A 23,721-nucleotide genomic window follows, 5' to 3' on the forward strand; every position below is an offset into this window, starting at 1 on the left:
AACTGGGTTTTGTGTGACAGTGATACAGCACTACAATGTGTATCAGGCTGCGAATTAGAAGTATTTTTATTTCATTAATACAGCACTACAATGTGTATTATTTGAAACTTATGGAAGTGTTTGAATTGATTTGATATAGCACTAAAATGTATATCGTTATCAATTGTAAAGTATAGAAGTGATTCTATGTGTTATTGATACAGCATAAAAATGTGTATCCCTCATGAATTTTGAAAGTGTTTTAAAGATGAGTCTAAACCTCATTAAGTTATTTGGCTAGGCGTTGAGCCTTGTTTTCAAAAGAATCAAAATTTGAAAGGACATGGGAAATGAAATGTAACATGGACTTAATGTCATGGAATCGAATGTGATATAAGTGGATGTATCTGTGTTGACCATCTATTAACTGCTAATCTTTTAGTCATTGCTCACGGCTGGTTTAGTGTATTTCTGCTGGGCTATGGCTCACCCTTTATGGGACATCATTTTCAGGTACAGGTAGCATGCCACCTCCAAGGACATAGCTTGGGAGGCTAGAGGCAGACAGATTGTTTTGTTTACTTTCTTTTGATGTATTACATGTAAATTCAAGCCAAGGGCTTAATATGTATTGAGTTAGTACTCTTCTTTTGTAACCAAGTGTTAACTTGGAAAGCTGTAAGCCCGTAGGGCATTTGCTTTTTGTTGTTAACATGTAATACTTTTGTAAGGAACTACTCTGATGAATAGAAGAATATTTATCTTTTATACCAATGCATGTTTAAGTTGATGGGTTTTAATGTAATTATTTTGAGGGCTTTACAATAAGTCTTATGTGGGTCTCATACTCAAATAAGACATTTAGTAGAACTTTTAATAAAATTTTTGAGGTCTCTATTTTTGTAAAATCATATCATTATTACATTTCTTTCTTTGAATAAACCCAAGCTTCTGTTTTTTGGGAGGTGGGGATCAATCCAAGCTTTGTTGGCCCCTTTTTTTTCGAAGCGACAACTATCTTAATTCTTGCACTCTCTAAGATTGTGTTTGGTTGAGAAATTTAAGGAGGAATTTGGAAAGGAAAATGAAAAAGGTCGGTGAAATGTGAATAAAATATATCTATATTTCACATAGTTTCACACAACTTTCCTTTTCTTTTTTTCTTTCCAAATCCATTCCTAAATTTTCCAACCAAACACAGTAGGAATGGCAACGGGGCGGGGCGGGGCCGGGGATCGCACTCCCCGTCCCCGATCCCCGATGGTAAACATCTCCCCGGCCCCGATCCCCGACGGGGAACCAATCATCATCCCCATCCCCGCCCCCTATCGGGGATCGGGTTTCCCCGATCCCGAAAATTCCCCGGACCAAAAAAAAAAAAAAACAAACAGCAGCGGCAGATTCAACATCATCAACATCCGATCCAAAAAATAAAAATAAAAACAAACAAACATCATCTACCAACATCATCTACAAACAGTTTATATAAATAACATCAACAACAATTTATATTAGATCTAAGTAGAGAGATTGAGAGATCGATCTGCTCAGATCTAAGTAGAGAGAGAGAGAGATTTATCTGCTCAATCGACTTTGGCATCGCGGCACAGAGAGATCGATCCGGTGCTCTGGTCGGTGCTCTGCTCAAATCGGTGCTCTGGTTCGGTGCTTTGTCAGATCGGCACTGGTTTGGTGAGAAAGAGAGAGAGATTAGATGTGAGGAAAAGAGAGATTAGAGGTGAGGAAGAGGTGAGGGATCGACACTGGTTCGGTGAGAAGAAGAGATCAGGGACGGCGGTGTGGCGTTGAGAGTGAGAGAGTTGACAGAGAGGAGGAGAGTTGAGAGAGAGTAATAGGGAGAAGGAGAGACAGTTGAGAGAGTGAGAGAGACGAAGGAAAGAGGTTTGGTTTGATTTTTTAATACACAGGTAGTACCACGGGGAAGCTTTGGGGAAATACACTGGTTTGGTTTATTATTATTATTATTATTATTATTATTATTATTATTATTATTATTATTATGAGGGGCATAAAAGTAATTTCATTTCGGGGAATTTCGGGGATGGGGCCGGGGCCGGGGACGGGGCCGGGGATCGGGCCGGGCCGGGGATCAAACACAGATCACCGTCCCCGGCCCGTGACAGATCAGGGATTAATTTTCAAATACCGTCACCTCCCCGTCAGGGAAATTTTTCGGGAAAAAACAGCTTAAATCGGGGACGGGATCGGGGATCCCCGTCGGGCCGGTTTCAAATTGCCATCCCTAAAACACAGCATAAGGCACTTACAACCTAACAAAATTCTACATAAATTCATAATTTTATTTTGAATGAATTACCCTCACCTTTTTTAAAGTACGATAAAAATATAATTAGTCGTATAAATTTAACATAATTATGCTAACTTTTTTCAGTAAAATTAAAGTGATTAAAATTAATGCAGATGATGGGTGAATACTCAAATATAAATAAATAAATAAATATAGATTTTAGTAGAAAACATATGATAACGAATTACTAATAAAAAATAAATATAAGTATTATGTGAATTAAAATCATAAGAGAGACTAGTGTAATTATGCTAAAAATGTGAGACTAATTATATTTTCTTTAAGTTTTAGAGAATGTGAGTGTAATTTATCCTTTTATATTTTTTAAAAAATATTTTTTTTACATGATGTGGTACACAAGGTTGAAATTTTGAAGTTGAAAACATAATTATCTTAAATAATACAATAAGAACCAATGAGTTAAAAAATATTTATAAAATTTGTTAGTTTATGCAACGTTGCTCTTTTAATATGTATGAAAAAAATATCTAGAAAAATCCTCGTCAATCAATGAGTCTCACTTTTATTTATTTTTAAACAATATTATACAAATTAACAATTTTTACTGTTAATCATGAAATTCAATATTTAAAATGAAATGTGTTACAATAACATAACCAGTATTTTTTTAAAAAATAAATTTATTAATTTATCCAACATTACTATCTTCTTCATGCATGCTTTGTTTTTATTTAAAATTGAAATTTGTTGTTTGATGTAAATTTTTTTAAATATTTTTTCTCATTACATAAAAATTACTCTAACATCAACCAAGACATTTAAAAATGAGTATTTCAGTGGGGGACAAGATTGATCATCAAAATGAAACCATTACGCCTTCGTTTGGGAAGTGGGTTGACTTTTTGACTTTTTGACTTTTTTAGTTATTTTAGCCTGGGTTTAAAAGCTTAGTTTGGGAAGGACTTTTTGGCTTTTTTGAGTTTTTTTGTGAGAGAAGAATGTAATGATTATGGATTGGATGTGATGTGATGTTTTGTTTGTTATGACTAAAATAGTCTATTTTATTTTTGTAGCTAAAATAGTTAAAAAAGTCCAAATCATGGCTTCTCAAACGAAGCCTACGTTGTTTATCCTAACCAAAACACTAGATAATGTTAAATTATTAGGTATTATGAGAGGACAAGAATGTGTTGCGCTAATTAATAATTGATAACATTTTAAAGTGGAGAAGATTGTTGAAAAGTTTACTTTAGTAATTATCTAAGTCATTAGGTTTAGTAGATATTTTTTGTTAGGGAAAGATTTATCTATTGTGAAATAATTTAGTGAAAAGTTTTTTTTATTTGTTTTAAAGGATATTTTGTTTTTATTTTACCTCCTAATTTATCTGTTATTTTTTTATTTGTTGACTATTTGTTTAAAAAAATTTCCTATCTGTTCAGAAAATTTCCCTATCTACTCAAAAAAATTTCTATCTATTAAAATTTTTTCCTATCTGTTCAATTTTTTTACCCTATTTGTTTAATTTTTTAATCTTTTCAATTCAAATTTCTATTATCTATTATTTTTTTCCCCAAATCTTTGTTGTTGAAGACATTATCTGTTCAAATTTTGAACCTATCTCAACCTATCTGTTGAATTTTTTTTGTTATTTGTCAAAATTAGCACCTATTTGTTAAATTATGAATCTGTTAAAAATAATATCTGTTGAAATATGTGTCATTTTGAACAGATCTGAACCATTTTTGAACAAATTTGCATTACATGAGGTCTTATTTGTCATATTTTCAACAATCCAACAATCCAAACAAACCAGATCCAACAATAAAAGATATATTTCAATGTTATTACAAATTTGTTTCATCATCAACAACATTTATCATCAATAAAAACAACAAGAAGAACAGATCAACAATAGTAACTAGAAAATGGAAGGGAAAAAAAAAACAAAACAAAACAAAAAAAAAAAAAAACCAAGTATTATAGAGAAAAAATCAAGATTGTGATTTGAGGCCTTCGAATCTGAAGGCAAATGAACCTGTGATGGTTATAATGATTCTATCATCGGAGACTATGGACATTTCATATGAAGATCATGAAATTACACTAAGGCCATGTTTGTTTGGGTGGACATGAGCTTGGGATTGGACTAATAGTCTAATAAAATTATTAATCTGATATTTGGTTAAACAATTGAATTACGAACTAATTATTTTAAATTTGACTATTAGTTAAGATAGGATACATAATCCAACGGATTCGTAGTCATAGGACTATTAGTCATGGGAATGCTAATCCAGTCCGCTCAAACAAACATGGCCTAACAGTAATAGGGAGACTTGAGAATCAAGCAAAATCTGGCTTACAAATCAACAGAATTGAAATCAAAATCATTCCAAAAACAAACAAAGCATTTGTTATACATCAATAATATGTGTGTGTATATATATATATATATATATAGAGAGAGAGAGAGAGAGAGATTACCTCTTTGTCAAGGAGTTTTGAGAAGTATCGTTCGGTCTGAACATTGGTGACATCACCTCGGGAAATCGTCATCTTCTCCACCTTCTTCCACATCTCCTACGTCTGCCTTCATCGCCAAAACCCTAGCCCTAACTCTTTCTTCATTGCTACCACTTCTTCCTCCGACAACAACATCATTCTCTCCCAAATAATCTTCGTTGCTGAAGATGACAAGGAAGACAATGAAAAGGCACTTCAAGTAAAGAGACTGAAAGGAAATGTCACGACCCGCTCCCCGTACCTAAGGGTTAAACATCGTGATGGCCAGTAACTGAAGTTACCTCCACCCAATTCTTAAACAAATTACTAAACACGAGCGGAAAAAAGATATTTAAGTGAGTGTACCAAAATAATCATTAGAGCTTCTATTTTATAACAAAATTTATTGATCAAAAAGGCTGATATTTACATATGAAGAATATAATTATAAATACTATAAAAGTGTTGTGTGTGTCTAAGACTCTCCAAAAGCTATTTCTAAATTGCATTGTTTCCAGAAAATTGATAAACAGCAATAAGCACATGGCAGAGTGAAAAATATTATACTAATAGCATAAGGGCATAAAATTCACCATGGATAATTATTGACTAAACAAAGCTTGATATTAAAATACATAATATATAATATGAAAATCATTTGACATATAATACATAAATCATATAAATAGAATAATGATAACCACAGTACATAACAGAATAAATGTATGGACTCAAGAGGTGACTCGTACGAACTCTAGAGGTAACTCCCACAATAGTGCAGCAATTAGTTCCGTACAACACTTTGCTCCACACCAAAATATGATTCAAGAGGTGGCTCGTTCGAATTCTAGAGGTAGCTCCCACAATAGTGTAGCACTTAGCTCCGTACAGCACTTTGCTCCATACCAAAAATCAGAGTGTCAGTGGATCCATGACAAACAGAGTGTCACAAAGTGACTAATCAGAGAACCAATGATTATTTAAGTCCCCTAAGGTATGGGACTCCCATGGTGGCACTTACAGAAAATAATTGCTTATGAAATCACTATCAAATAAATAATAAAATTTAAACAAACATATTCATGGGTTTCAATTTAAGCAAATAGAGTTTAGAAAATAATTAACGTAATCAAAAAATTAATAAAATTTATAAAACACAAATTGCGTAACATAATTTATGGAAACCCAAAATATATGTAAAATATATTATGATGACTTAAGGTATAATATAACTCATCTTAATGTTAATTTCAACTTTTACCTTTTGTTCACTGCGACTCAGTAAACACTCCAAACCAAACTCAAAGTTTTATATATAAAAAAGCCAAAGAACAAAGAGAAAGAGTAAGCCTCCGTTTGGAAAGTGGGTTGGCTTTTTAGCTTTTTGACTTTTTTGGCTATTTTAGCCTGGGCTAAAAAGTTTGGTTTGGGAAGGGCTTTTTGGCTTTTTGATTTTTTTTTGGCTTTTTTTTGTGACAGAAGAGTATAATGATTATGCGTTTGATGTGATATTTTGTTTGTTGTAACTAAAATAGCCTATTTTGTCTTACGTAGCTAAAATAGCCCCAAACCTCCTTGCCAAACGGAGCCTAAGTGAATTGGTGATAAGGATGCCTTTTTCATTTGCTGATGGCTGACTTTATATATACAGGCAACTGGTGTGTGGAGCAAGCGAGACAACTCGGGGCACAAGTCACTTGTTGTACAAAAAATGATATATATTAGTATATTTTGGTCTAGGGAAAATATAGAAAAAATATAATAAAAATTATCATAATTCTCAAAAAAATAATTTTGAATAATAATATCAAGTTAAATTTTTTTTTTTTGAACTCATTTATAATTAACATCTACAAATTTGGCCGGCAAGAGAGGAGAGACGACGGCGGTGTAGTAACTGGGAGCCATACTAGTGACAACGACACTGCCGATGAAGGAAGAAGGCGGCGATGACAGATCTGATTCGCTCAAATCTGAGGGAAACAAACGGATGAAGAGAAGAAGAGAGAGAATGAAAGAGAAGAGAAAAAGAGGTGATTGGTGGGACAAAGGTGATGGTGGTCAATCGGCAGCAATAGCAGCGACAGATGAGAAAAGAGAGAATGAGAGAGAGAGAGAGAGAGAAATGGACGAAATGGCCAAACAGTGGTTAAAAGAGTATACATGCACACAAGGATATTTTGATCTTTCCTTCTAAGTATGTCATTATAAACAAAGTATTTTATAGCGTGAACTTTTGACCAGACAATTTAAGTTTGGATTTATCGACCAAGTGCCCTTCAAAATGTTATAGAATAGTAACAGAAAAATAATATTGAGTGTAATAATTATTAATTTAGAGCACTCTTTTAATTTATTTCAAGAGTATTGAATAATATCTTAAAAGTAAACATAGGGACTATTGGACCAACAATCCAAATTTAAAATTTTTGAGGAATTTGTCCAATTATTTATTTATTTATTTATTTATTTATAAAGACAACAATAATTTATAAGATCATATTATCCTAATCTATCTGTCTATGTGTCCACCTATCTATCTGCCTCTATTGTCAGCAAAAGTGAATATTCGAGCGACAGTGATGGGCATAGTATGTGAGAATATAGAGAGAAAATAGAGATAAAAAAAATTATACGCATACAAATGAAAAAACAAATGTCATTCAAAATAATGATTTATGCTTTCACTAATATATTTTATTAATTATATTCTTAAGTTTAAGACAATAAATTATATTTTTTATCAATATATTTCATTAATCATATTCTGAAAATTAAAACAGATCAATCAGTAGGGTTGGTTTGGGATGTCCTAAAAAAGTGTACTTTTTGACTTATTGGTGGGTTTGGGTTGGGTTTGATGTGATGTGTTAGAGAGTTGATGTGATTTAAATAAGATGATGTGACTTAAATAAGATAGTGACTTTTTGACTTTTTGGCTTATTTAGTACATGCCAAACTAGCCCTTAATTTGATATACATAGAACCATAAAAGTGGACTTACCAACAATAAATCATTATTTTATTTTATATATATATTTTTTCTGTTTTATGTGTTTTGTGCCCAATTATGTCATATAATTTTTGTTTAGTTTAAATAAATTTTAAAAAAAAATTAATTATTTAAAAGTTAGGAGATGAATATTTTTGACTTAGGGCTCGTTTGGGAACATTTTTTTTTAGTAATTTTTTAACTTTTTAGCTAAAATATGATTTAAAAAAACTAGTATGTTTGGGATGAAAATGTGCAAAAAGTAGAGAAAAAATGAAATATTTAACTTTTTGGTATAAGTTGTTGGCTTTTTGATTTTTTTGTTAGTGACTTTTTAATTTTTTGGCTAAAATCACCACTTGTCAAACGAGGCCTTATGCTAATTTTCAATTTATAGGAGCATCAGCATCATCCTCTCTACAATTACTTTGATGCTATTGTAAAGAGCTAATGCTGTAAATATGTAATCCATCAGTGTCGCTATACCTTTCATTCATTTTGCCAGTGATACAGTACCTCATCTGATGAAGCGAGCAACTGTTCATCGCTACAACAAGCGAGGTTGTGTGTTACCGGATGTCCGGCTGGTCAACGACAACTTTTTTTTTTTTTTTGCATTTTTTAGGAATTGTTTGGTTGCTGCTCATCAATTTAATAAAAAAAGAAAGAAAAAAAATACAATAACAAAATAAGATTTTAATAGGATTGAGTTAGAATAAAGAGTTTGATACAGTGGTTGACTAGTTAAAATAGCAAAATTGATTTTTAAACTCTAATTTGACTAAAAATTTAAAGAGGCTAGTGTAGATGCTCTAAGTAGTTCCAAACATGGCCACAGTGTGAAACTTAGGCCGGTTTGGGAAGGTGAATTTTTAGCTAAACAGTTACTACAAAATATCAAATCATTCTCTCTATTTTTTTATACTTCTCATAAATTTTAAAAAAATCACAAAAAACAAAAAGGAGTAAACTCCAAAACACCCACGACCTCCTTTGAGAATAAACTAAATTAGTCAATAAGTTAACCCAAACTAAGGCCTCGTTTGGGAATATATTATTTTAGTAATTTTTTGACTTTTTACAAAAAGATATACAGAAAAGTAGAGAGAATGATGTAATCACATATTATAATAACTTTTTGATTTTTTTGACTAAAAGTGAAAGTTCCCAAACCAATTCTAAATTAGTCAAAAAATTAAATATAAAAAAAAAAATTGATTCTCTTTATTTGTTTTTACACGTAGCTTCATGAAATTTTAAAAAATCACTAAAAATTCGTTTAAAATGTAGGTTGCCTTTTTGGGTCTTTTAATTTGGGATTAAAAAGTCTCGTTTGGGAGATTATTTAACTTTTTTGATTTTTGTGAGAAAAAAATAAAATGATTATAAGTTAGATGTGATATTTTGTCCTATTTGATTAAAATAGTCAATTTTATCCTATATAATTATTTTAGCTCAAATTTGTATCTCAAACGGAGTCTAAAAAAGTCAATTGACAAACTAACTTTAGGATTGTTTTAGAAATTAATTTGTTAACTTATGAAAAGATTAAAAAAAAAAATAGAAAGAAATGTTAATTTTCGTTGCGATGACTTTTTATTTTTATTTTTTTTTTTTTGACTAAAATTTTAATTTCGCAAAATAACCCTTAATAATGAGTTTAGGTAAGTAGGTAGAGGGACACTTGTTGATGAGGAGAAGAATTTCGCCACCAAACAAAGCGAAGCCATCAACAAGAGGAAGACGCCACAGAGGTCGCGTCAGCATATGGTCGTCACATATTGTTAGGTGGAAGGACAACATTACGTTGGAGTTTTTGGGAAGTGGGTTTTATTCCTAAGTTATAATTCATTTTTTTCTTTTATAAAAAATTAATTATAATTATTTTTTAATAAAAAAACTGTTTATAAACATTTTTTCAAAATAGTCCGTTATGGTTCGTGACTCATCAGATTCATGATGAATAAAAAAATAAATAAATATAATTATTTATTTTTGTATAATAATAATAAAAAAATAATACTTATGATGTCTATAATTTAATTTTGAATCAACTTAAAACTTGTTTGGGAACATATTATTTTAATAATTTTTTAATTTTTTGACTAAAATATAAAATTAAAAAAAATTATGTTTAGAATAACTTTTTAATTTTTTACAAAAAGATGGATAAAAAATAAAAACAAAAAGGAATCTTTAATTTTTTTAAAATAAATTATAAATTATTAATTTTTTAAATGATTTTTTAAAATAAACTATTACTTTTAAAAGGAGGTCTTAATTCTTGTAATTCTAGAGCCAGGGGAAAAAAATTACCTTGTGGGTCTGTGATAGACTCGTGACTCAAGAAAAAAAAAATTCTAAAATCTGTTTTCATACAAAAATAAAATTGATGCATGCCTTTGTTTAATTGCTACTTTATTTTTAAGAACACGAAAAATAAAAATATAACCAAACATATCCTTAAGATTCTTCTCTCAACTACTGTTTGATTTTGTCTGTCCTTTCAAAGTTTGTACCAAAACAATTCTCCCAAGAATATAAATAAAAATGACCACAAAATAAAAATGAATAGACCAGATTTTAAAAAAATTATTGATAAGGTCACTTCAAGAAAAAATTAAGAAAAAAAATCTATATCACTTTGTTTGTTTTTAATTTTCAGACTTCACTTTTCAAAAAAAATTATTTTTTCTTTTTTCTAATTTTTTTGTTTTCACTGAAATTTTTTTAATATTTTAAGTAATTTTTTTTTTTTTTAGTTTTTAGACACCCCTAACATAAATATACTTAGAAAATATAATATTTGTAAAAAAAATTTTAAAAAAATTCACTACATACCAAAATTTAAAAAAAATACCAAAATTCAGCACATTTTTTTTTTGTATTTTTGTATATTTATTAATTTTTTAAAATATTTTTTCATAAATAATATATCATTTAGATACATCTACGTAAGCTACATCTAAAAAAGTAAAAAAATTGCTTAAATTTTTAAAAATATTCACTAAATAAAAAAAATATGAAAACAAAAATTTTAAAATTTTAAAAATTAAATTCAAAAAATTAAAACTAAAGGCACGGTATATTTTTATATTTTGTGCTATGAGAATTGTATTACCAAAAGTCCCATCATTTATTACAAGGCAAGTCAAGCCAACTGGTCATTTTTATTCATCAGTAATAATAATGACTTCTATAAAATACTATTCCCATAATTCTCAAAATAATCTAAATTATTCATAAACACAATCTCCAAAAAAGAAAAAAAAAATTAAATACATTAATCATCAATATATCAATCAGAGTCGTGGAGGTCGCCCTCGGTGAGATGCCAAACATTTTCCTTTATCCATTGGAATCTCGTGAACTGGTCCTACTTTAACTCAACATATCAGCAATTTGATACATATCATTCATCCTTCACGAGTCCCCATGACTCCTCTCACCATCTCCATATAAGAGTCAAGCTTATTTGAGCACTTTAGTTCACCATACCAAGCAATTGATATAGCTCATTCTCTCTCTCTCTCTCTCTATGATATACCATGGATGGAGAAAGTAGGAAGAGGAAGATGGAGAATGAAGAAGATGATGATGATGAAGAGAAGATGCAGAAGTTTTTCGCCTTGATAAGAAGCACACGAGACGCGCGCAAACGGGTTATGAGCGGTGCTGACAAATTACAGGAGGCAGAAAAGAAGGGAGGGAAGCCAGCGGAGGCTTGGAACCCGTCATTCCAACCGGAGGATTTCATGGAGGGTGGTGGTGATCCGTCTAAATCTCCTCCTCCTCAGGCAAGCCTAGCACTAGCACTAGCACTAGCAATAGCAGGTCCTTCTAAAAGAGAAGAAGATGAAGCTAAAGAACAAGAACAAGATCATAAAGGAGGTGACAATGATGGGTTAGACCTCAAGCTTTCATTGTAATAGCAAAATTCAAAGAATGTACAACGCTGGACTTTTGGGCATGTTCACATGTTTTCAGAATGATCCAACTGTTCACAATTCACATAGGTTTCATGGGTTCAATCCCATCGTCAACATAAAAGCAGAGATAAAAAGAGGGGTTATTCTTTCTCTTTGATTTTGGCTGCATAATTGCACTTTACACATCATATAATCACCACTCACAAGCTCGCGCTAAAACAAACGCTTACAAATGAGTTTACAAACACAAAAACTGGCCACCAAATAGGACACATAATGTAAATGAACGGATAATATATTTAAAAGTGGATCTTACTAATAAATTTTATAAAATTTTATCTATTCATGTGTATTTTGTGTTCAATTTTATAATTGATTTTTGTATTCGTAGCAAAATTGACAGTCATTAACCAATGCGGGAATGAAATAGAAATCATTCAAACTGAATTGCATAAAAATGTGAATCACATTGATCACAAAGCTTAGCACCAACTATGGTGTTTCACAATCTAAAGAGGATGTCCCCAGTCTTACTCACATGAGATTGCAAAGAAAAAGACCACACTGCAAGAACTAGAAATGAAATTAATAATATCAAAGTAAATTTTCTAAGACAATATGTCTATTAAGTGCTTTTACGGTCAAGACAAATTGTTTCCTATGCGGTGTGCGTTTTTTCGTCTATTCTCTACTATTTGTGAGTTTCAATTTCTCTTCTTCCTATTTATATATATGCCATGTAATCAAAAAGAGAAAAATAAGAGAGAAAATATAGTAAGAACTCCTCAGGATGATACTATTTCAGCAAGTTCCAACTTCGTGCTTGCATCTAGGTGTGGAGTGCTCAAGATTGCCTTTACTTGGGACGGTCTAACTTTGCCAAAAGTTATATCTACTGAAGCAAAATATTATTTAATCAACAACATGTCTAACTTTGCCAAAAGTTATATCTACTTAAGCAAAATATTATTTAATCAATAACATTCAACAGGCATTATACCGTACTTAATGTAATAATAATGATGATATATTATAATTTATAACATAAATGTTGGAGAATAAACTTGATTTTTCTAGAGGATTCTATATACAAAGACATAGGAATTGAAAGGATATGCATGCCTTTTATAAATAGTTAGACATGGTCAATATATTAATATTAGATCAAAGGTCATCTTGGAAATATACACATTAAATGTGGGTGCAGAACTTTAATAGATACATATGAACCTGACATAGACAAGCCCACAGAAGTCATGAACCACTATAAATAACTCAAATCTATCATTCGGGCCCAATGCATAATCCTGCCGATGGAGTTCGGAACAGTTGGAATCCAATATGGCACCAAGAACCAACAGCATTTAGACACGCGGCGGGTGGAGGACGAGCCACATCAGCAGACAAAGATCTGCAAAGTTATTGCCACTACACATCACCATTAATGCAGTCCATCACAGCATTTATTACGACAACACCTCTCCGTCGGAACAGGACCCCCTTACCCTGAGCAAGGTAAGCTACAGCATAGGCTTTCGGCAAGGAGAGCAGGTCGAAAGGGACAGCGAAATGATGGCAAAAGGATATAGGCAAATGTTGTAGACAAGAAAAAGGTTAAGTTCTCTATCTCTAATCCTCTCCCATATACTCTGCTTCTCTTCCTAACTTGCTCGTCGGAGAGTTCGCTGGGGGATTACCCCGTTCCCCGTTGAACTTGTCTGCAGGTTATCTGGTGGGCTTGATCATTTGGACACGGGCTGGAGGAGCTTGGACCTGTCTGATCCATTCACTGGGACGAACAGCATTAACAGTTGGCGCCGTTTGTGGAAACACTTTGCTCCGCGCGCCAGTTGTGATCACTGTCGCCGGAGGCCCCGTTCCAACAACCTCTCTCTCCTACCCGTCAAAGCGCATGGTCACAACTAGATCCATGGCTTCTCACAATAATGTTACCGACCATCAAGACGACCCCCCAAATCCAAACAACCCACCACAGTACTTTATTGAGTTTACCAACAGCATCAACCGCATGGCCGAACAAAACCAGGCCTTGATAAATGCCTTACTCCAAAGGAACCTTCCGATTCCTCCTTCACCACCTCCAGATATTCCCCCCAACCAAGAAAGAACCCCGAGCCATACTGCCCCCCAACTCCATCCACCCAACCTGGAAGGTTTGCAACCTCCTCACCCACACATAAATCCACCACCACCACCCCCACACCCGTCGGTCGTAGCACCAGCCCCTGAAGGGGAGGCCAGCAGCGTCCAACCTCTACTGACTGACCAGGGGGACCACGTTCCACTCTGGGACGCCGAGCTCCAAGCAATGAAGCTCCAACTCCAAGGAGTCATCCAGAACATTCAGCATAAACCCTCTACTACGGCAAATTCACCATTTGTTGCTTCCATTCAGGACAAACCTTTGCCCGCCAAATTCAAGATGCCCACCATTGACTCCTTTGATGGTACGACAGATCCAGTCGACCATCTGGAGACCTATCGTACACTCATGATCCTTCATGCCTTCCCCGACGAGATCATGTGTCGGGCTTTCCCCGTGACACTGAAGGGGTCAGCCCGACTGTGGTTCAGCCAGTTACCAGCGGACTCTGTCTCCACTTTCCAGTATCTCAGCGACTCCTTCCTCAGCCATTTCATTGGAGCCCAACGCCAACACCGTCCTGCAACCCAACTCCTCAACATCCGACAGACCGAGGGGGAGTCACTACGTAGTTTCGTTACCCGCTTCAACACCGAAGCCCTACAAGTAGTGGAGAATGACGATAAGGTCATCCTTACGGCTTTCATGGCCGGGCTGCGATCGTCCGATTTCCTCTTCTCCCTCTCCAAAAACCCCCCGACCTCTATGGCAGCCCTATTATCCAAAGCTCAGAAATATATGAATGCCGAAGATTCACTGGCCGCTCGCCAAGATCCAATATCCAAAAACCCGCCCCCCAGAGAAAAGAGAAAAGACTCGGAACCAAGAAACACCAGTACAACAGCCAAACACCCCAATATCCCGACCGACCTCCTCGCACTGACCGGTCGGCACCAGCACGACCCCCCGGTCGGTTTGAGCGATACACACCCCTCAATTCCCCTATGGAACAAGTTCTCCACCAAATCCAACGGGATTACCCCCTCAAATGGCCCCTGCCTTCACGGACCCCTTCCAACCGAAAAGACCAGTCCAAATATTGTCGCTTCCACCAGGACCACGACCACAACACTGATGATTGCATCAACCTCAAGGATCAGGTCGAGACCCTCATTCGTCAAGGGCGTCTCAGCCGATTCACGGACACTCGCCCACAACAGAGGCAACAAACCGAGCCCCTCAGAAACAACCGCCAACGTACCCCACCTCGGCAGCCAGCCCAACCCGCCCAAGGCCATGATCGCCTCCCACAACAGCCTCGGCCCCCAGGTAACCCCCCTCCGCCAGTTGGTGAAATCTGAGTCATTTCTGGTGGCCTTGCTTGTGGCAGACCGTCCCGCTCCGCTCAGAAAGCAGAGCTCAGAAAAATAAGGCAAGGTTCGGACAAAGCAGTGGACACGGTAGACCGACCTTCCAAGCAGCCCAAGAAGTGGACAGAGCCCATCACCTTCACGGACCCCGATTGTACAGGCATCCGTTATCCTCATGATGACCCCCTCGTCATTTCTGCCCTTCTCTCCAACTATAAGATCAGGCGGGTTCTCATCGACAACGGTAGTTCGTCTGACATCATATTCCTCAATTGCTTCCGCCAGCTCAAAATTGGAGAGGAAAGCCTGTCCCCTCTCCAAACCCCCTTGGTCGGTTTCACTGGCGACCGGGTGACCTCCATCGGCTCCATTGACCTCTCTATCACTATTGGCGAATACCCACGGCAGACTACCAAGTTACTCGCATTCCTTGTGGTCGACTGTCCCTCTGCCTACAACATCATCCTCGGTCGCACCGCCCTCAACGCTTTCCAAGCTATCACTTCAACCTATCACCTCGCCATAAAGTTTCCCACCGACCAGGGGGTCGGGACAGTACGGGGAGAGCAGACCATCGCCAGGGAATGTTATGTCGCCTCACTCAAGGAAGTCAAGTTGAAGGAGGCCATGATCATTGAAGGACTTGACGCCCGAGATGAGGATGAACTGGTCAGAGGCGAACCGGTGGAGGAGCTCGTTGAGATTCCCATCTATCCCACCAACCCAATGAAAACTGCTAAGATCGGTAGCCAGCTATCCCCCCAAGCCAAGGCCGACCTTACTGCACTTCTGACCGAGCACAATGATGTATTCGCCTGGACTCATTCAGATATGCCAGGCATCGACCCTTCTTTTATAACTCATCGCCTCAGCATTGAGCCTCATTTCCGACCGTACCGCCAAAAGCAGCGCATCTTTCATCCGGAGCGCAATACTCTTATAGCCGCAGAGGTCGACAAACTCCTTGAGGCCCAATTCATCAAAAATGTCGACTACCCTAAATGGCTGTCAAACGTGGTCCTCGTCCGCAAGAACAATGGCAAATGGCGACTTTGTGTTGATTACACTGACCTGAACCGAGCTTGCCCCAAAGACAGCTATCCTCTGCCCCGCATAGATCTGCTGGTTGATGCCACGACCGGTCATCAAATGCTCAGCTTCATGGATGCTTTCTCTGGCTACAACCAAATTCTCATGCACCCGTCCAATCGGGAACATACATCTTTCATCACTGACCGAGGTACCTACCATTACCAAGTAATGCCATTCGGATTGAAGAACGCTGGGGCCACCTACCAACGGTTGGTCAATGCTATCTTCCATCACCAAATAGGTCGGAATATGGAAGTATACGTCGACGACATGCTAGTTAAGAGCAAGCTCTCCACTGATCACCTGACCGACCTACGGGAGACCTTCGCCACGCTACACAAGTACCAAATGAAGCTCAACCCAGAGAAATGCGCCTTCGGCGTAGGATCTGGGAAGTTCCTGGGTTTTATGGTCAGTCAGCGGAGCATTAAAGCTAACCCTAAAAAGATCAAGGCCTTGATTGAGATGCAGTCTCACAGGACGGTCAAGGAGGTCCAAAGACTCACTGGCCGAGTTGCAGCCCTCAACCGTTTCATTTCCCGCGCGACAGATAAGTGCCTACCGTTCTTCAAAGTTCTTCGGCAAACTTTTGAATGGACAACTGAATCTGAAAAGGCTTTCCAGCAGTTAAAACAGTGTATGGCCAATCCACCCCTCCTTTCACAAGCGATCACAGGCGAGTCCCTCTTCCTCTATTTGGCCGTCTCAAGCACCGCAGTCAGTGCAGCTCTTATTAGGGAAGACGACTCTGTCCAACCACCAGTCTATTACATCAGTCGGGCTCTCAAGGGAGCAGAGCAGAATTACCCCCTGTTAGAAAAATTATCCTTAGCCTTGGTCACCGCTTCTAGACGACTCTGTCCTTACTTCCAAGCCCATTCCATAGTGGTCCTCACCGACCAACCCTTGAAGAAGGTCATGCAGCAACCAAAACTTTCCGGCAGACTTATGCAGTGGTCTGTGGAACTCAGCCAGTTTGACATCTCTTACTGCCCTCAAACAACAATTAAGGGACAGGCTATCGCCGACTTCATCTTGGAATTCACTAATCCTACCCCAACCAGTGCCCCTCTACCCCTGCCAGCTCCTATCGAGCCAGAAGACCCTCACTCTTGGACTCTCAACGTCGACGAATCATCCCGCAGGCAAGGTAGCGGGGCTGGCCTCATTCTCACCAGCCCTGAGGGTGGTTATTTCAAATGTGCGCTCCGTTTCTTGTTTGAAGCCAGTAACAACGAGGCTGAATATGAGGCACTGATAGCAGGCCTTCGCCTAGCCAGGGACATTGGTGTTAGCCACATCCGAGTGCTTAGCGACTCTCAGCTCATCGTCGGACAGATCACGGGTGAATTCGACGCCAAGAAAGGCACAATGCGGACTTACAGGGATCTTGCACTTCCCCTGGTTCGCCCTTTCAACACCTTCCAGATCAAGCACAATCCTCGGGCGGAGAATTCTAAGGCAGATGAGATGGCCCAGCTGGCTTCCGCAGACCAATCCGCTCTCAGCAGTGGTGTCCGTCCCGAATACCTGTCCCACCCCGCCATTTTCCCTGACCAGAATGAAGTACAATTCCTCCAAAATGAGCTCATCCCTTGGGCGTCGGACATCCTTCGATTTCTGACAGCGGGGGAACTTCCGGATGACCACCAGCACGCCGCCAAAGTCAGGGCACGATCGTCCAATTACATCCTCGTCGACGGCATCTTGTACAAACGTGGTTTCTCACGCCCCTATCTGCGGTGACTCAATCCGACTCAAGCAACTTATGTGATGCAAGAAATTCATGAGAGCATCTGCAGCAATCACTCGGGCGGTAAGTCTCTAGCCCACAAGATACTCCGTATCGGTTATTTCTGGCCCACCCTTAATCGAGATGCGACCGATTTCGTGCTCAAATGTGATAAGTGTCAGCGTTTTGCCAACATCCCCCATGCACCCCCTACAGAGTTGATCACACTTTGCAGCCCTTATCCGTTCGCCAAATGGGGGATCGACTTGGTCGGACCACTCCCTACTGGCCGAGGCCAGACCAAGTTCGCGATCGTCGCCATTGATTACTTCACCAAGTGGGTAGAGGTAGAACCCCCGCCACCATTACCGAGCGGAACACAACCAAGTTCATCTGGCAGTCGATCGTTTACAGGTTCGGCATTCCTCAGGCCATCATCTCCGACAACGGTAAACAATTTGACAACGCCAAGTACAGGAAGTTCTGCGCCGACCTCCGGATTCAACCCTGTTTCTCATCCCCTGGTCATCCCCAGGCCAATGGCCAAGTCGAGGTCACCAACCGCTCTCTCCTGAAGATCATCAAAACTAAGCTAGAAGCTGCTAAGGGACTTTGGGCTGAGGAGTTACCGAATGTACTCTGGGCTTATCGAACTACAGCTCGGACGCCCACTGGGGAAACCCCTTTCCGCTTAACATACGGCGCTGAGGCGGTTATCCCAGTAGAAGTCGGTTTGCCTACTCCCAAGGTTTCACATCCAGATCCAGCACTAACCGAAGAACTCCGTCGGGCTGACCTCGACCTAATTGAAGAACTCAGAGAGACCACTGGTGTCCGCTTGGCCTCATACCAACAGAAAATGAGAACACACTACAACCGCAAAGTCCGACCAAGGGAGTTCGCTGTAGGGGATCTTATCTTGAGAGAAGCAACTCTCGCTACCAAAAATCCGACTGAGGGTAAATTGGCAGCCAAGTGGGAGGGACCCTACATTGTGAAAGCCCGACCCCGACCAGGTACTTACCGACTTCAGGACATGGAAGGTCAAGACCTCCCCCACCCATGGAACGCCAAACACCTTAAACACTACTTTCAATAAGCTCCTATTTTTGCATCGCTCAGTTATTGCATTTTCTTTTCAGGAAATTCACACATTCTTCATATTCCCCCACGCAATGTAACTTCTTGATTATATATCTCAGTTATCTATATGTTGTCTCGATAACATTCTTATTTGCAGCATTAAGAGCCTCTGCCAGACAGAGCACTTAAAGCCTCAGCCAGACTGAGCACTAAAAGCCTCTGTCAGATAGAGCACTCAAAGCCTCAGCCAGACTGAGCACTAAAAGCCTCTGCCAGACTGAGCACCTAAAGCCTCAGCCAGACTGAGCACTAAAAGCCTCTGCCAGACAGAGCACTCAAAGCCTCAGCCAGACTGAGCACTTAAAGCCTCAGCCAGACTGAGCACTAAAAGCCTCTGCCAGACTGAGCACTTAAAGCCTCAGCCAGACTAAGCACTAAAAGCCTCTGCTAGACAGAGCACTCAAAGCCTCTGCCAGACAGAGCACTCAAAGCCTCTGCCAGACAGAGCACTCAAAGCTTCAGCCAGACTGAGCACTTAAAGCCTCAGCCAGACTGAGCACTAAAAGCCTCAACCAAACTGAGCACTAAAAGCCTCTACCAGACAGCACTCAAAGCCTCATCCAGACCGAGCATTTAAAGCCTCAGCCAGACTGAGCACTTAAAGCCTCAACCAGACTGAGCACTTAAAGCCTCAGCCAGACTGAGCACTTAAAGCCTCAGCCGGACTGAGCATGAGCCTCCTCGGGCAGTCCGACCGCTCACACCCCCTGCCGGACCGCGCGCTAAATGCTCCATCCAGACTGAGCGTGAAGCACTCGTCCAGACTTAACATATAGAGCTCGGTCAAAACCACCAATGCAAAACTCCATACCTGTGGAATTCACTAACACACTTAGTCACAATTCCAGGTCTCAGTCTTCACACCACTCTTTGCTTAGTCCAAATTCCATAGACGTTCTTATCATTTTATTACACTTTAAATTCCACTCTGCATTGCGCAGTTTTTAAATTCCACTATCATTTTATTACATTTAACTTTCTTAGGCCTATCATTTTATTAAACTTTAAATTCCACTCTACATTGAGTCCTTATTACAAGCTTCAATTTCACTCTTATTAACGAGGAGTTCTACAAACACTTTGCCCAGGCCTCATTTATCTAAGATCCATAAGCAGAAATATTCAAATAACAAACACAACTGAAATTTTATTCGTTCACAACTTTGCACAAAAGTTCATTATAAGCAATTCATGTACAAAAGTTCATTACAGTAATTAAAAACAAAAAAAAAAACACACAAAACAAAAACAACAAACCAACAAACTATCTTTTTCTCCTTCCTCCCCAGTTACTCCTCTTCACTGGAGAGGAGGTCTTCTTCTTCAATACCTTCATCCAGGGGGGTTTGTGCCACATCGTCTTCGCCAATTGTTACACTACTAAGGTCTAAGTCTGGGAACAGATCTTCAGCTCTACGTTTGAACATCTTCCAGCCACTGTCCCAATACTTAGCCATTTCATGCTTATAAAAGTCCGACTACTGGAAGCTCTCAATAACTTCTGCTTCAGTTCTGCCTCCAGCAATCGTCCTCGATGGGCCCGCCCCCCCAGATTCCTGCCTAGCCAGGCTACTCGCGACCGTGGCATCAACCGCCGTCTGAAATTCGGCAGACCCTTTGAATTGCTCCACTGCTGCGACACACAAATCGGGATAAGCCGCCCTTTCAGAAGCTGTCTTTGCCCTCTCTTCGTCCAGCCCTTTCTGCAGGGCCGTCCTTTCCGATGCCGCCTTCGCCTTTTCCGCCTCCAACTCCTTCTCCAGGCTCTCCTTCTCCGCCGCCACCTGCACTCTCTCTGCTTCCAACTCCCTCTGGAGCCTCCCTTTCTCCTCCTCTGCCTTGGCGCGCTCGCCCTCCAGTTCCCTTTGGAGATCGCCCACTCTGCTATCCGCCTCGTCCTTTTGCCTGACCAGCTCCTCATTATTGCTCATTGCCTCTTCATGTCGCTCGACCGCGACGGCGCAGGCTCTTTGGGCCTCGTCCAACTTCTTCTGCTCACCAGCAAGTTGGAACTCGAGCGACACAACTTGGCGGCGTATGTCCTCCAGCTCCGCCTTAACCGTTTGCAGCTCAGTGTGGGCACTCTCCCAACTTGCACTCTTCTTCTTTAACTTTGCAAGCTGGGCCTTGGCCTCATCTGCCTTCAGTTTGGCAGCCCCCGCCTTCCTCAGCAGGGCCCCTGCTAAGGTGGTTACCTCCATTTGAGTGGAGTGTAACCCCCTTAGCAGCTCAGCCTCGTTGAATCTGGAGGCCGAGCGCAGGGCTGCCTCTTCTACAATCCCTACAAGGCGATCTGCCCCTGCCCTGGCTGGGCCTTCTTCTCCCTCCAGCCGCCCCGCCACCGCACGAGCATGGTAGATCGCCGTGGTCGCACCGACTCCTCCTTCTTGAGGTACAAGACCCCCCTGGAGTTGTCCCTCCCTCCTTGGCCCAGGGCCAACAGCCTCATCCTCCACTTGCCTTTCGGGAACGACCTTTGTGACCCCTGCGGCGATCGCCGCCGCCACTGGCACCACCTCCATGACCTCTGAGGCAACATCCACCACTTCTGGGCCACCTACCCTTCCTGGGGCCCCCTCCACTTCTCCCCCTTCAGGCCCCACGGCCGCACTGGTTTCTTTCACACTCATCTCCCTCCTCCTTTTCTGGGCGGGCACTTCCTCACTCCGACTCACTCTCTTCTTCTTCTTTCCCACGCCCAATGCCTCCATCTCCTTCAACGACCTCTCCTTCAAAAGGTCTGTTGGGGGCGGCCGCGGCACAAAATCGCCCAAGTTTTTCTCTCCCAAGGGTTTGGGGCGAGGTCGAATTCGCTCCCTCGCAACCGGTTTTGGTGGCCGGTCGGCCTGGGACTCTTTGAATTGTTGGGCTTTGGCAAGAATGGCCTGATCCTCTGCCTTCTGAACCCTTCTCCTCGCCTCTAACTCCGCTCGGTCGATGTCCCCACTACTTGGCTTTGGCCCCAACCCCGCCTCAAACAATGCCGACGGTTAAACGAGCTCGTCCCATTTGGCCTTTTCTCTCTCCCTCCACTCCTTCACCCTCCTCACTCTCCCCTCCGCAGCTGCCCCCAGTTTCAGCTCCACAGACCTGATGGGCACTTTCCACACGGTGCACGCTCCAAGCCCCCCATTGGCAGACACGTAGAACCATCGCGGCCGCCACCCCTTGATTGACGACGACAGACCCGCCACCAACACCTTCCCCACTGCAGCCTGCAGAGTGACCCACGTCTCCTGCTGCCTCGAAGCCTTATAACACGTAAAGAATTCGTCTACTGTCATGGCCTCCCCTCTATTTGCCTTCGGCCACGCACTGGCACAGGCCAGCAGGATCTTCCATGCGTTAGGCATTAGTTGCCCCGGTGCTACCTCCAAACGGTTAAGCACATCCACCACCACTTGCGGCAGTGGCAACCTCAATCCACCCTTCAGAGCTTCCTCATAAAGGGAAAACTCCCCTGGCCTGGCGTCAGATGGCCTTTCCGTTGATGTCGGTAGCAACAACTCCACTTCCCCCGGGATCTGGTATTTTTTGCGGATAGCCTCCAACTCCGCCTCAGTAATCGTGGATTTGTCAGCCTTTGTGTGCCAATGATCTGGTTCCGCCTGGCTGATTGGCTTTAGAGCTGCTATCATGGTGGAACTATGGGATCGTACCACCGGCTCCCCCACCCTCTCTGTCCTATACTGCGCCGCTAGCTCCATAGCATCATCATCTCCAAGCGGGTCCACCCTGACAATCGCACTCCCTTCTTCGGCCATTCCTGTGGTATGTTTACGAATCGCTTCGGCGGCAGGAACAAGGAAATTAAAAAGGTGTTGCAGAGGTGTATTGTGAGCAACAAAGGAATTCACACTTGGAATATTTTGATTTTTCGTACACAGGTAGGTGAATCGAATAATGCCAAAAGCCCACGGTTTGCCCGTATTCCAAGGGTCCCAATTAATTTTCGCCAGTTTGAAAACTTTTCAAAATCATCCGCCCAAACCGTCTCTTCAACACCTACAATGACCTAACGTTTCATTTCTGATCCAACGCCTAATCTTCCCCCTTACGGGATGTGGCCACGTGTACAGCCACGATGCATTGCCCATCCCCCTTACCCCGTCTTTTCTGCTTCTAATCATCACTTGCCACGCCGCCCCTTGAGCCCCGCTCCAATCCGCTCGACCTTCGCACGATCAGTCCTCCCCACGGTCGGCCTGCCCTCACGGTTGGCCTTCTCACGCGATCGGCCTGTCCTCACAATCGGCCGCCTTGGGTCGGCCTGTCCTCAACGGTCGGCCTTCTCGCGCAATCGGCCTGTCCTCACGGTCGGCCCCTTGGGTCGGCCTGCCCTCACGGTCGGCCTTCTCACGCGATCGGCCTGTCCTCACAGTCGCCCCCCTTGGGTCGGCCTGTCCTCAACGGTCAGCCTGTCCCCACGGTCGGCCCCTTGGGTCGGTCTACCCTCAACAGTCGGCCTTCTCGCACGATCGCCCCTCTTCACGGTCAGCCCTTTAACTTGGCCGGTAGGCCCTCCGCTCGGCCTTCGCGCGATCAATCCTCTCCACGGTCGGACAATCCTACGCTCGCCTCACCA

The sequence above is a fragment of the Camellia sinensis genome, chromosome 2 (genome assembly GCF_055761805.1).
Source record: "Camellia sinensis isolate YWXY chromosome 2, ASM5576180v1, whole genome shotgun sequence".
In the NCBI taxonomy this organism is placed as follows: Eukaryota; Viridiplantae; Streptophyta; class Magnoliopsida; order Ericales; family Theaceae; genus Camellia; species Camellia sinensis.